Raw genomic sequence first — 9,502 nt, 5'->3', positions numbered from 1 at the left:
ATTTGGTGCGCCGGCGGGCCGCTTTATGCGGGCCATCTTGTTCCACTACGGGGTGGAGTTGCACAACCTCTCCCCCAACTCCATCTCGCAGGCCGCTATTTTCGTAGCGCTATGCGAAGGGTACTTGGGGATTGCTCCCCATTGGGATTTGTGGACTTACTTCTTCTTCGCCGAGCCTTTCGCCTTGTCGACGGGGGAGAGGAGGATCCGCGCAGCGGTGCGGGCCGGCGGCTGCATTCTCTTGTTGAGGCAGTCGCGGGCGGGGGCTTCCTGGCAGCGGCATCGAGCCCGAGGTTGGCGCTGCCGCTGCTTGGTCCCTCGGAGCAGAAGGCGTTGTCGTCGCTGCTGCTGGAGCGGGCGACGGCGCACCACTCGTCGACCTTCCGTTGCTCCGCAGGCCTTCCCCCTTGGAGTGGGGTTGTCTGTACCTGCGGAGGGGGAACCGGAGTTCCGTTTGTAATGGCACTTCGAATGCCAGTGAGTTCGTTCATTGTGGCTGTCGAGGCCTGAACGTGTATGTAATTTTGGCACGGAGCCGTGTTTTTTCCTCATTTCCGAGCACTAAGTCTCGCCTGTTTTATTATCTAAACCGCTTTACCAAGCATGAGTTGCCCCGTGTCAAGGTGACGGGTGAGGTATCCGTATCCCGGAGGCGTAGGAATCCCTCAGCCCGTTCGGCCTTGTTACGTGAGGCTCTTCTAGCTTAGTTGAAGGGACCCTCGGCCGCCCTTTGGTGGATCGAGGCCGGGGGTAGCGATATCAGTATGAACAGAGGCGGAGTTGGCTCGAGAATGGGGAACCTGGTCGGCCGGAGCCTAGCCGTGTCGCCCGTCAGCGGTGCCGACGCCCAAGTCGGTCAGTCGAGGCCTCGGATCGGGCTAGCGCCCTTGGAAGCCGGTTGCCCGAGGCCCCAGGGGTAACCGGTTGAGCCGCCTGCTCGGACCGGATTCCTGGAGGAGCCCCTGGACCTCGGCGCCGCCCGAGGCTGGGTCGGGCTTTGCTGTAGACGTCGTCGATGCCGAGGGTGCTACGGCTCCCCTCGGCGTGAAGACCCGAGCCTGCAGGATCAGATCGTCTTGTAGCGTGTGCTTTCTGCGGCCGCCGAGGCCAGAAGAACACGCCCTCGCCGCGCTTGCGAAGCTGCGTCCTTTTTTCCTCTTGTTTCGAGCATCTGGACTCTGTCGGTAATAGGGATGTTTGTGTGAGCGAGAGTTGCTTTTCGCGGAAGGGACGAGTGAGGTATCCGTATCCCAGAGGCGTGGGAATCCCTCGGCTCGGTCGGCCTTGCCGCTTACGCGTACTTTCACCCGTCCATGAGGCCCTGTCCCCGATTTAGTCGAGAAAGCTTGAAGGACTGCTTCGGCAGGAGAGCTTCCGAACGTGATGACTCGTTCGGTCCACGGAGTCGCTTTATCCGAGCGCAAGTTACTTATCGCAGAAGGGGACGAGTGAGGTATCCGTATCCCGGAGGCGTAGGAGTCCCTCGGCTCGGTCAGCCTTGGCTGCTTACGTGTACCTCGTCGTTTCCAGGATCCGCTTTCCAAAGTAGTCAAGAAGCACGGAAGAAATCCTGCTAAAAAGAGGTCCTTTTTCGAGGAAAAAATTCGACGCAGAGGGGGTCTCCCCCCTTTTAGCCCCCGAGGGAGGGTCGGGCTTTGCCGAGGCTAGGCCGACCCTTCCTTGACAACTAAACTTTGCGTAGGTGCGAGGTATGTGAACAACTTGAAAACATCTTAAGGGTAGAAGCGACGTAGCTGTTTGATGTTCCAAGCGTTGCCGTAGATCTCGCCTTGATTGTTGGCCAGCTTGTATGTTCCGGGCTTCAGAACTTTGGCGATGACGAACGGCCCTTCCCAGGGGGGCGTGAGCTTGTGCCTCCCTCGGGCGTCTTGTCGCAGCCGAAGCACCAGGTCGCCCACCTGGAGTTCTCGGGACCGGACCCCTCGGGCGTGGTAACGTCGCAGGGACTGTTGGTACCGCGCCGAGTGTAGTAAGGCCCTGTCCCGAGCTTCCTCCAACTGGTCCAGCGATTCCTCTCGGCTGGCTTGGTTGCTTTGCTCGGTGTATTCCAGGTCAGTGGGCAGGATAGCTTCAGCCCCGTAGACCAGGAAAAACGACGTGAAGCCCGTGGCACGACTCGGCGTCGTCCTTAGGCTCCAGACCACCGAGGGGAGTTCCTTCATCCATCGCCTGCCGAACTGGTTGAGGTCGTTGTAGATCCGAGGCTTGAGCCCTTGTAGAATCATGCCGTTGGCACGCTCTACTTGCCCATTCGACATGGGATGAGCCACGGCGGCCCAGTCCACCCGGATATGGTGATCCTCGCAAAAATCCAAGAATTTTCTGCCGGTGAACTGGGTGCCATTGTCGGTGATGATGGAGTTCGGGACCCCGAAGCGATGGATGATGTTGGTGAAGAATGCCACCGCCTGCTCGGACCTGATGCTGTTCAGAGGTCGGACCTCGATCCACTTGGAGAATTTGTCGATGGCGACCAGCAGGTGCGTGTAGCCCCCGGGCGCCTTTTGCAAGGGACCGACGAGGTCCAGACCCCATACAGCGAAGGGCCAGGTGATGGGTATTGTCTGCAGAGCCTGAGCGGGCAGGTGTGTCCGCTTCGCATAGAATTGGCACCCTTCGCAGGTGCGGACAATTCTAGTGGCGTCAGCCACCGCCGTTGGCCAGTAGAAGCCTTGCCGGAAAGCATTTCCAACAAGGGCTCGGGGTGCTGCGTGGTGGCCGCAAGCCCCCGAGTGTACTTCTTGCAGCAGTTCCCGACCTTCGGCGATGGAGATGCATTGCTGGAGGATGCCCGAGGGGCTGCGATGGTAGAGCTCCTCTTTGTCGCCCAGCAAGACGAATGACTTGGCGCGTCGCGCTACCCGCCGAGCCTCGACTTGGTCGAGGGGTAGCTCTCCTCGACGGAGATATTGCAGGTACGGGGCCTGCCAATCCTGGTCTGGCGTGGCCCCGCTCTGCCCTTCCTCGACGTTCAATGCCCCGCCCTCGGGGGCCGAGAGTACCTCGGGCTGGGCCGAGGGTGCCTCGGGCTGAACCGAGGGTACCTCGGGCTGAGCCGAGGGTACCTCGGGCTGAGCCGAGGGTACCTCGGGCTGAGCCGAGGATACCTCGGGCGCGTCGTCGAGCTTGACGGAGGGTTGATGCAGATCCCGGGAGAAGACGTCCGGGGGGACTGTCGTTCGCCCCGAGGCTATCTTCGCCAGCTCGTCTGCGGTTTCGTTGTAGCGCCGAGCGATATGGTTGAGCTCGAGCCCGAAGAACTTGTCTTCCAGGCGCCGAACCTCGTCGCAGTAGGCCTCCATCTTCGGGTCGCGGCAGTGGGAGTTCTTCATGACTTGGTCGATGACGAGCTGCGAATCACCACGGGCGTCGAGGCGTCTGACCCCTAGCTCGATGGCGATCCGCAATCCGTTGACCAGAGCTTCGTACTCGGCCACATTGTTGGACGCCGGGAAGTGGAGGCGCAGCACGTAGCGCAAGTGCTTTCCGAGGGGCGAGATGAAGAGCAGGCCCGCACCGACCCCCGTCTTCATCAGCGACCCGTCGAAAAACATGGTCCAGAGCTCCGGTTGGATCGGAGTCGTTGGTAGTTGGGTGTCGACCCATTCAGCCACGAAATCCGCCAACACTTGGGACTTGATGGCCTTCCGAGGGGCGAACGAGATCGTTTCGCCCATGATCTCCACTGCCCACTTTGCGATCCTGCCCGAGGCCTCTCGGCACTGGATGATCTCCCCCAGGGGGAAGGATGACACCACAGTCACCGGATGGGACTCGAAGTAGTGTCGTAGCTTCCGCCTCGTCAGGATCACAGCATACAGCAGCTTTTGAACTTGTGGGTAGCGGATCTTAGTCTCGGACAGCACTTCGCTGATGAAGTAAACCGGCCTCTGAACGGGCAATGTATGCCCTTCCTCCTGCCTTTCGACCACAATCGCGGCGCTAACCACCTGAGTGGTCGCGGCGACGTAGACCAAGAGGGTTTCTCCGTCCGCCGGCGGCACCAAGACTGGCGCCTTTGTAAGGAGCGCCTTTAGGTTGCCGAGGGCTTCCTCGGCCTCAGGGGTCCAAACGAAACACTCGGCTTTCCTTAAAAGGCGGTACAGGGGCAGACCTCTTTCGCCGAGGCGTGAGATGAAGCGGCTCAGGGCCGCGAGGCATCCCATGACCCTCTGTACCCCTTTTAAGTCCTTGATGGGCCCCATGCTGGTGATGGCCGCGATCTTCTCCGGGTTGGCCTCGATGCCTCGCTCAGAGACGATGAACCCTAGGAGCATGCCTCGGGGCACCCCGAAGACACACTTCTCAGGATTAAGCTTGACTCCTTTCGCCTTGAGACACCGGAATGTCACTTCAAGGTCGGAGAGGAGGTTGGGAGCCTTCCGTGTCTTGACTACGATGTCATCGACGTAGGCCTCGACTGTGCGACCGATGTGTTCGCCGAACACATGGTTCATGCACCGCTGGTACGTCGCGCCTGCATTCCTCAGGCCGAACGGCATGGTGACGTAGCAGTACATGCCGAACGGCGTGATGAAAGAAGTCGCGAGCTGGTCGGACTCTTTCATCCGGATCTGGTGATACCCCGAGTAGGCATCGAGGAAGGACAGGGTTTCGCACCCAGCAGTGGAATCCACGATTTGGTCGATGCGAGGCAGAGGGTAGGGAACCTTCGGACATGCTTTGTTGAGACCAGTGTAGTCTACACACATCCGCCATTTCCCCCCTTTCTTCCTCACAAGCACAGGGTTGGCAAGCCATTCGGGATGGAATACCTCTTTGATGAACCCTGCCGCCATTAGCTTGTGGATCTCTTCGCCAATCGCTCTGCGCTTCTCCTCGTCGAATCGGCGCAGAGGCTGTCTGACGGGTCGGGCTCCGGCCCGAATATCCAGCGAGTGCTCGGCGACATCCCTCGGTATGCCGGGCATGTCCAAGGGACTCCACGCAAAGACGTCGGCGTTTGCGCGGAGAAAGTCGACGAGCACTGCTTCCTATTTGGGGTCGAGCCCGGAACCGATCCGGATCTGCTTGGTGGTGTCGCCGCTGGGGCCGAGGGGGACGGCCTTGACCGTCTCCGCTGGCTCGAAGCTGCCGGCATGGCGCTTCACGTCTGGGACCTCCTTGGAGAGGTTCTCCGGGTCGGCGATGAGGGCCTCGGACTCGGCGAGGGCCTCGGCGTACTCCACGCACTCCACGTCGCATTCGAACGCGTGTTTGTACGTGGGGCCGACGGTGATGACCCCGTTGGGGCCCGACATCTTGAGCTTCAGGTAGGTGTAGTTGGGGACGGCCATGAACTTCGCGTAGCATGGCCTCCCTAACACGGCGTGGTAGGTTCCTCGGAACCCGACCACTTCGAACGTCAGGGTCTCCCTTCGGAAGTTGGAGGGTGTCCCGAAGCAGACTGGGAGGTCGAGTCGCCCGAGGGGCTGGACGCGCTTCCCAGGGATGATCCCGTGGAAGGGCGCAGCGCCTGCTCAGACGGTGGACGGATCGACGCGCAGGAGCTTGAGGGTCTCGGCGTAGATGATGTTGAGGCAGCTGCCCCCGTCCATCAGGACCTTGGTGAGCCTGACATCGCCGACAACGGGGTCGACGACGAGCGGGTATTTCCCCGGGCTCGGCACATGGTCGGGGTGGTCGGCTCGGTCGAAGGTGATGGGCTTGTCGGACCAGTCTAGGTAGACTGGCGCCGCCACCTTCACCGAGCAGACCTCCCGGCGCTCTTGCTTGCGGTGCCGAGCCGAGGCATTCGCCGCATGCCCTCCGTAGATCATGAAGCAGTCGCGGACCTCGGGGAATTCTCCTGCTTGGTGATCTTCGTTCTTGTCGTCGTCGCGGGCCCTGCCACCCTCGGCGGGTGGCCCGGCCCTGTGGAAATGACGCCGAAGCATAACACACTCCTCGAGGGTGTGCTTGACGGGCCCCTGATGGTAGGGGCACGGCTCCTTGAGCATCTTGTCGAAGAGGTTTGCACCTCCGGGGGGCTTCCGAGGGTTCTTACACTCGGCAGCGGCGACAAGGTCCGCGTCTGCGGCGTCGCGTTTCGATTGCGACTTCTTCTTGCCTTTCTTCTTGGCGCCGCGCGGAGCAGACGTCTCGGGAGCTTCTTCCGACGGGCGGCCCTGGGGCTGCTTGTCCTTTCGGAAGATAGCCTCGACCGCCTCCTGGCCGGAGGCGAACTTGGTGGCGATGTCCATCAGCTCGCTCGCCCTGGTGGGGGTTTTGCGACCCAGCTTGCTCACCAGGTCGCGGCAAGTGGTGCCGGCGAGGAACGCGCCGATGACATCCGAGTCGGTGATGTTGGGCAGCTCGGTGCGCTGCTTCGAGAATCGCCGGATGTAGTCCCGGAGCGACTCCCCCGGCTGTTGCCGGCAGCTTCGAAGGTCCCAGGAATTCCCGGGGCGCACGTATGTGCCCTGGAAATTGCCAGCGAAGGCTTGGACCAAGTCGTCCCAGTTGGAAATCTGCCCCGGAGGCAGGTGCTCCAACCAGGCACGGGCAGTGTCGGAGAGGAACAGGGGGAGGTTGCGGATGATGAGGTTGTTGTCGTCCGTTCCACCCAGTTGGCAGGCAAGGCGGTAGTCCGCGAGCCACAGCTCCGGTCTCGTTTCCCCCGAGTACTTTACGATAGTAGTCGGGGGTCGGAACCGGGTCGGGAATGGCGCCCGTCGGATGGCCCGACTGAAAGCCTGCGGACCGGGTGGTTCGGGCGAAGGACTCCGATCCTCCCCGCTGCCGTAACGTCCCCCACGCCTGGGGTGATAGCCTCGGCGCACCCTTTCGTCGAGGTGAGCCCGACGGTCGCGTCGATGGTGCTCGTTGCCGAGGTGGCCTGGGGCCGCAGGCGCGGTGTTGCGCGTGCGCCTGGTGTAGACCGAGGCTTCCCGCATGAATCGGGAAGTCGCGGCATGAGGTTCCGAGGGATATCCTTGCCTTCGGGATGCAGTGCTCTCGGCCCGCCGGGCCGCGGCGCCTTCCAGGAGATTCTTGAGTTCTCCCTGGATCCGCCGACCCTCGGTGGTTGACGGCTCCGGCATCGCGCGGATGAGCATTGCTGCGGTTGCCAGGTTCTGACCGACCCCGCTGGATGCGGGCGGCGGCCTGATCCTGACGTCGTTGGCGACGCGGTGCTGGAGACCTTGGGGCAGATGACGTATTTCTCCGGCCAGGGGTTGGCCCACCCATGCCTGTCCGACGTCCTGACGGATCGGCTCAAGCGCTCCCGTTCCCTCGTTGAGCCTGGCCTGCGCCTCGCGGACTTGCTCGAGTTGTGGGTCGTAACCCCCCGCCGGAGCGGGGACCACAGCTAGCTCCCGTGGGATGTCGGCGCGAGGCACCGGCCTAGGGAGATCACCATCCTCCGGCATGCCAAGATGGTTGCCTTCGGTGGGATTCCCTAGCTCGATGTGGAAACATTCGCGGCTTGGGCCGCAGCTCTCGTCGCCAAGGCTGCGGCTTGCATCAGAACAGTCGGACAGACAGTAGTCACATGCGGCCATGAAGTCCCGCACGGCACTGGGGTTGCCAAGTCCGGAGAAATCCCAACCGATGCTGGGATCATCATCTTCCTCGGACCCAGAGGGCCCGTAGGTCGAGACGTCCGTCAGTCGGTCCCAAGGCGATCGCATACAGAACCTCAGTGGGGTTGCACTCGCCTCAATGAGAGCGCCCGCCAAATCGAGGTCGTTTGGCGGGTGGAGGCCGAGTCGAAATGACGCAAGATGGGAGTTAGTCGTTACCTTTTGGTCGACGAGGAGCGACGTAGTCACATCGGGGACTGGTTGCGCCGTCATCTCTGGTTCGAGGGCGACGTCCTGCAGGCTTTCCGCGAGCGCGCCGGCGTCGTCTTCTTGCTCGGGGTCATTGTGCCGCGGGGGGACGGCGCTTGCCTCCGTCTTGAACGCGAGGTCGATGTCCGGCGTGCCTTCCGTCGGGGCGTCGGGGGCGTCGATTCGCTCGACGGCCGGCGAAGCGTGGCCTCCCGTCTGGCCTTGACGGCCCCGCCTCCTCCTCCGTTGGCGGGGGAGAGAACGGAGCGAGCCCGAATATAGCTCTTCCACCATGCGGGGAAGACGTCGTCGATTCCGCCGCCGGCGGGCGGGTCGTCGGCCGCCATTGTCGTGGTCGCACGGCGGTGGAAGAAGTATCATGTCGTAGCTGCCGTCGAAGGACATGAACTCGAGAGCCCCGAAACGAAGCACCGTCCCGGGCCGGAGAGGTTGCTGGAGACTGCCCATCTGGAGCTTGACGGGGAGCTATTCGTCAGCACGCAGCGTGCCCCTACCTGGCGCGCCAACTGTCGGCGTTTCGAGACAGGGGGGTCCCTAAGCCGACGAGTGAGTGTGCTGCGTGCCCCAGCCCAGATGGGTCGAGCGCGTGGGCGAGCGCGGAGGGGGGAGAGGCGAGGCGGCCGGAGCCGAGCGTGAGAGAGGTGGAAGTCCCGCGGCCTTCGTGTTCGTCCCGCGCCCAGGTCAGGTGCGCTTGCAGTAGGGGGGTTACAAGCGTCCACGCGGGTGAGGGAAGCGAGCGGCCCCAAGAGAGCGCCTGTCCCGTCCTCGGTCCCGCGCGGCCAACCTTCTCTGAGAAGGCCCTGGTCCTTCCTTTTATAGTCGTAAGGAGAGGACCCAGGTGTACAATGGGGATGTAGCTGAGTGCTACGTGTCTAGCGGAGGGAGAGCTAGTGCCCTAGGTACATGCCGATGTGGCAGCCGGAGAGATCTGGGCATCCAGCTGGCGTGATGTCGTGGCTATCGGTGGTGCGGCGGAGCCTGATGGAGGGACAGCTGTTGGAGCGGTCGAGTCCCTGCTGACGTTGTCCTGCTGCCGTAAGAGAGCTGGGGGCCGCCGTCGTCATAGAGCTCGTGGAGCGCCATCATTGCCCCTCTGGCGGAGCTGGCCGGACGAGACGCCGGTCTTGTTCTCCGTGACCCGAGTCGATTCGGGGTAGGGCGATGATGACGTTTCCTGTTGACGTGGCGGTCTGTGCTCTAGGCAGGGTGACGTGGGGTTTCCTCCGAAGCCGAGGTTGAGTCTTGCCTTCAGTTGCCGTGGCCGAGCCCGAGCCAGGGGGTCGGGCGAGGCGGAAGTCGTCCGGCCGAGGCCAGGGCGGAGTCCGAGCCCTGGGGTCGGGCGAGGCGGAGTTTCGTCGTCTTCCGGGTCTTAGCCTGAGTCCGAGCCCTGGGGTCGGGCGGAGCGGAGTTCGCCGTCTTCCGGGTCTTAGCCCGAGTCCGAGCCCTGGGGTCGGGCGGAGCGGAGTTCGCCGTCTTCCGGGTCTTAGCCCGAGTCCGAGCCCTGGGGTCGGGCGGAGCGGAGTTCGTCGTCTTCCGGGTCCTAGCCCGAGTCCGAGCCCTGGGGTCGGGCGGAGCGGAGTTCGCCGTGGCGCCTTTGGCAAGGCCTAATTGCCTGTCAGACTCACTCTGTCGAGTGGCACTGCAGTCGGAGTGGCGCAGGCGGCGCTGTCCTTCTGTCAGACTGG

Source organism: Zea mays, chromosome 10, assembly GCF_902167145.1.
Source record: "Zea mays cultivar B73 chromosome 10, Zm-B73-REFERENCE-NAM-5.0, whole genome shotgun sequence".
NCBI lineage: Eukaryota > Viridiplantae > Streptophyta > Magnoliopsida > Poales > Poaceae > Zea > Zea mays.
This window is presented reverse-complemented; position numbering follows the sequence as displayed.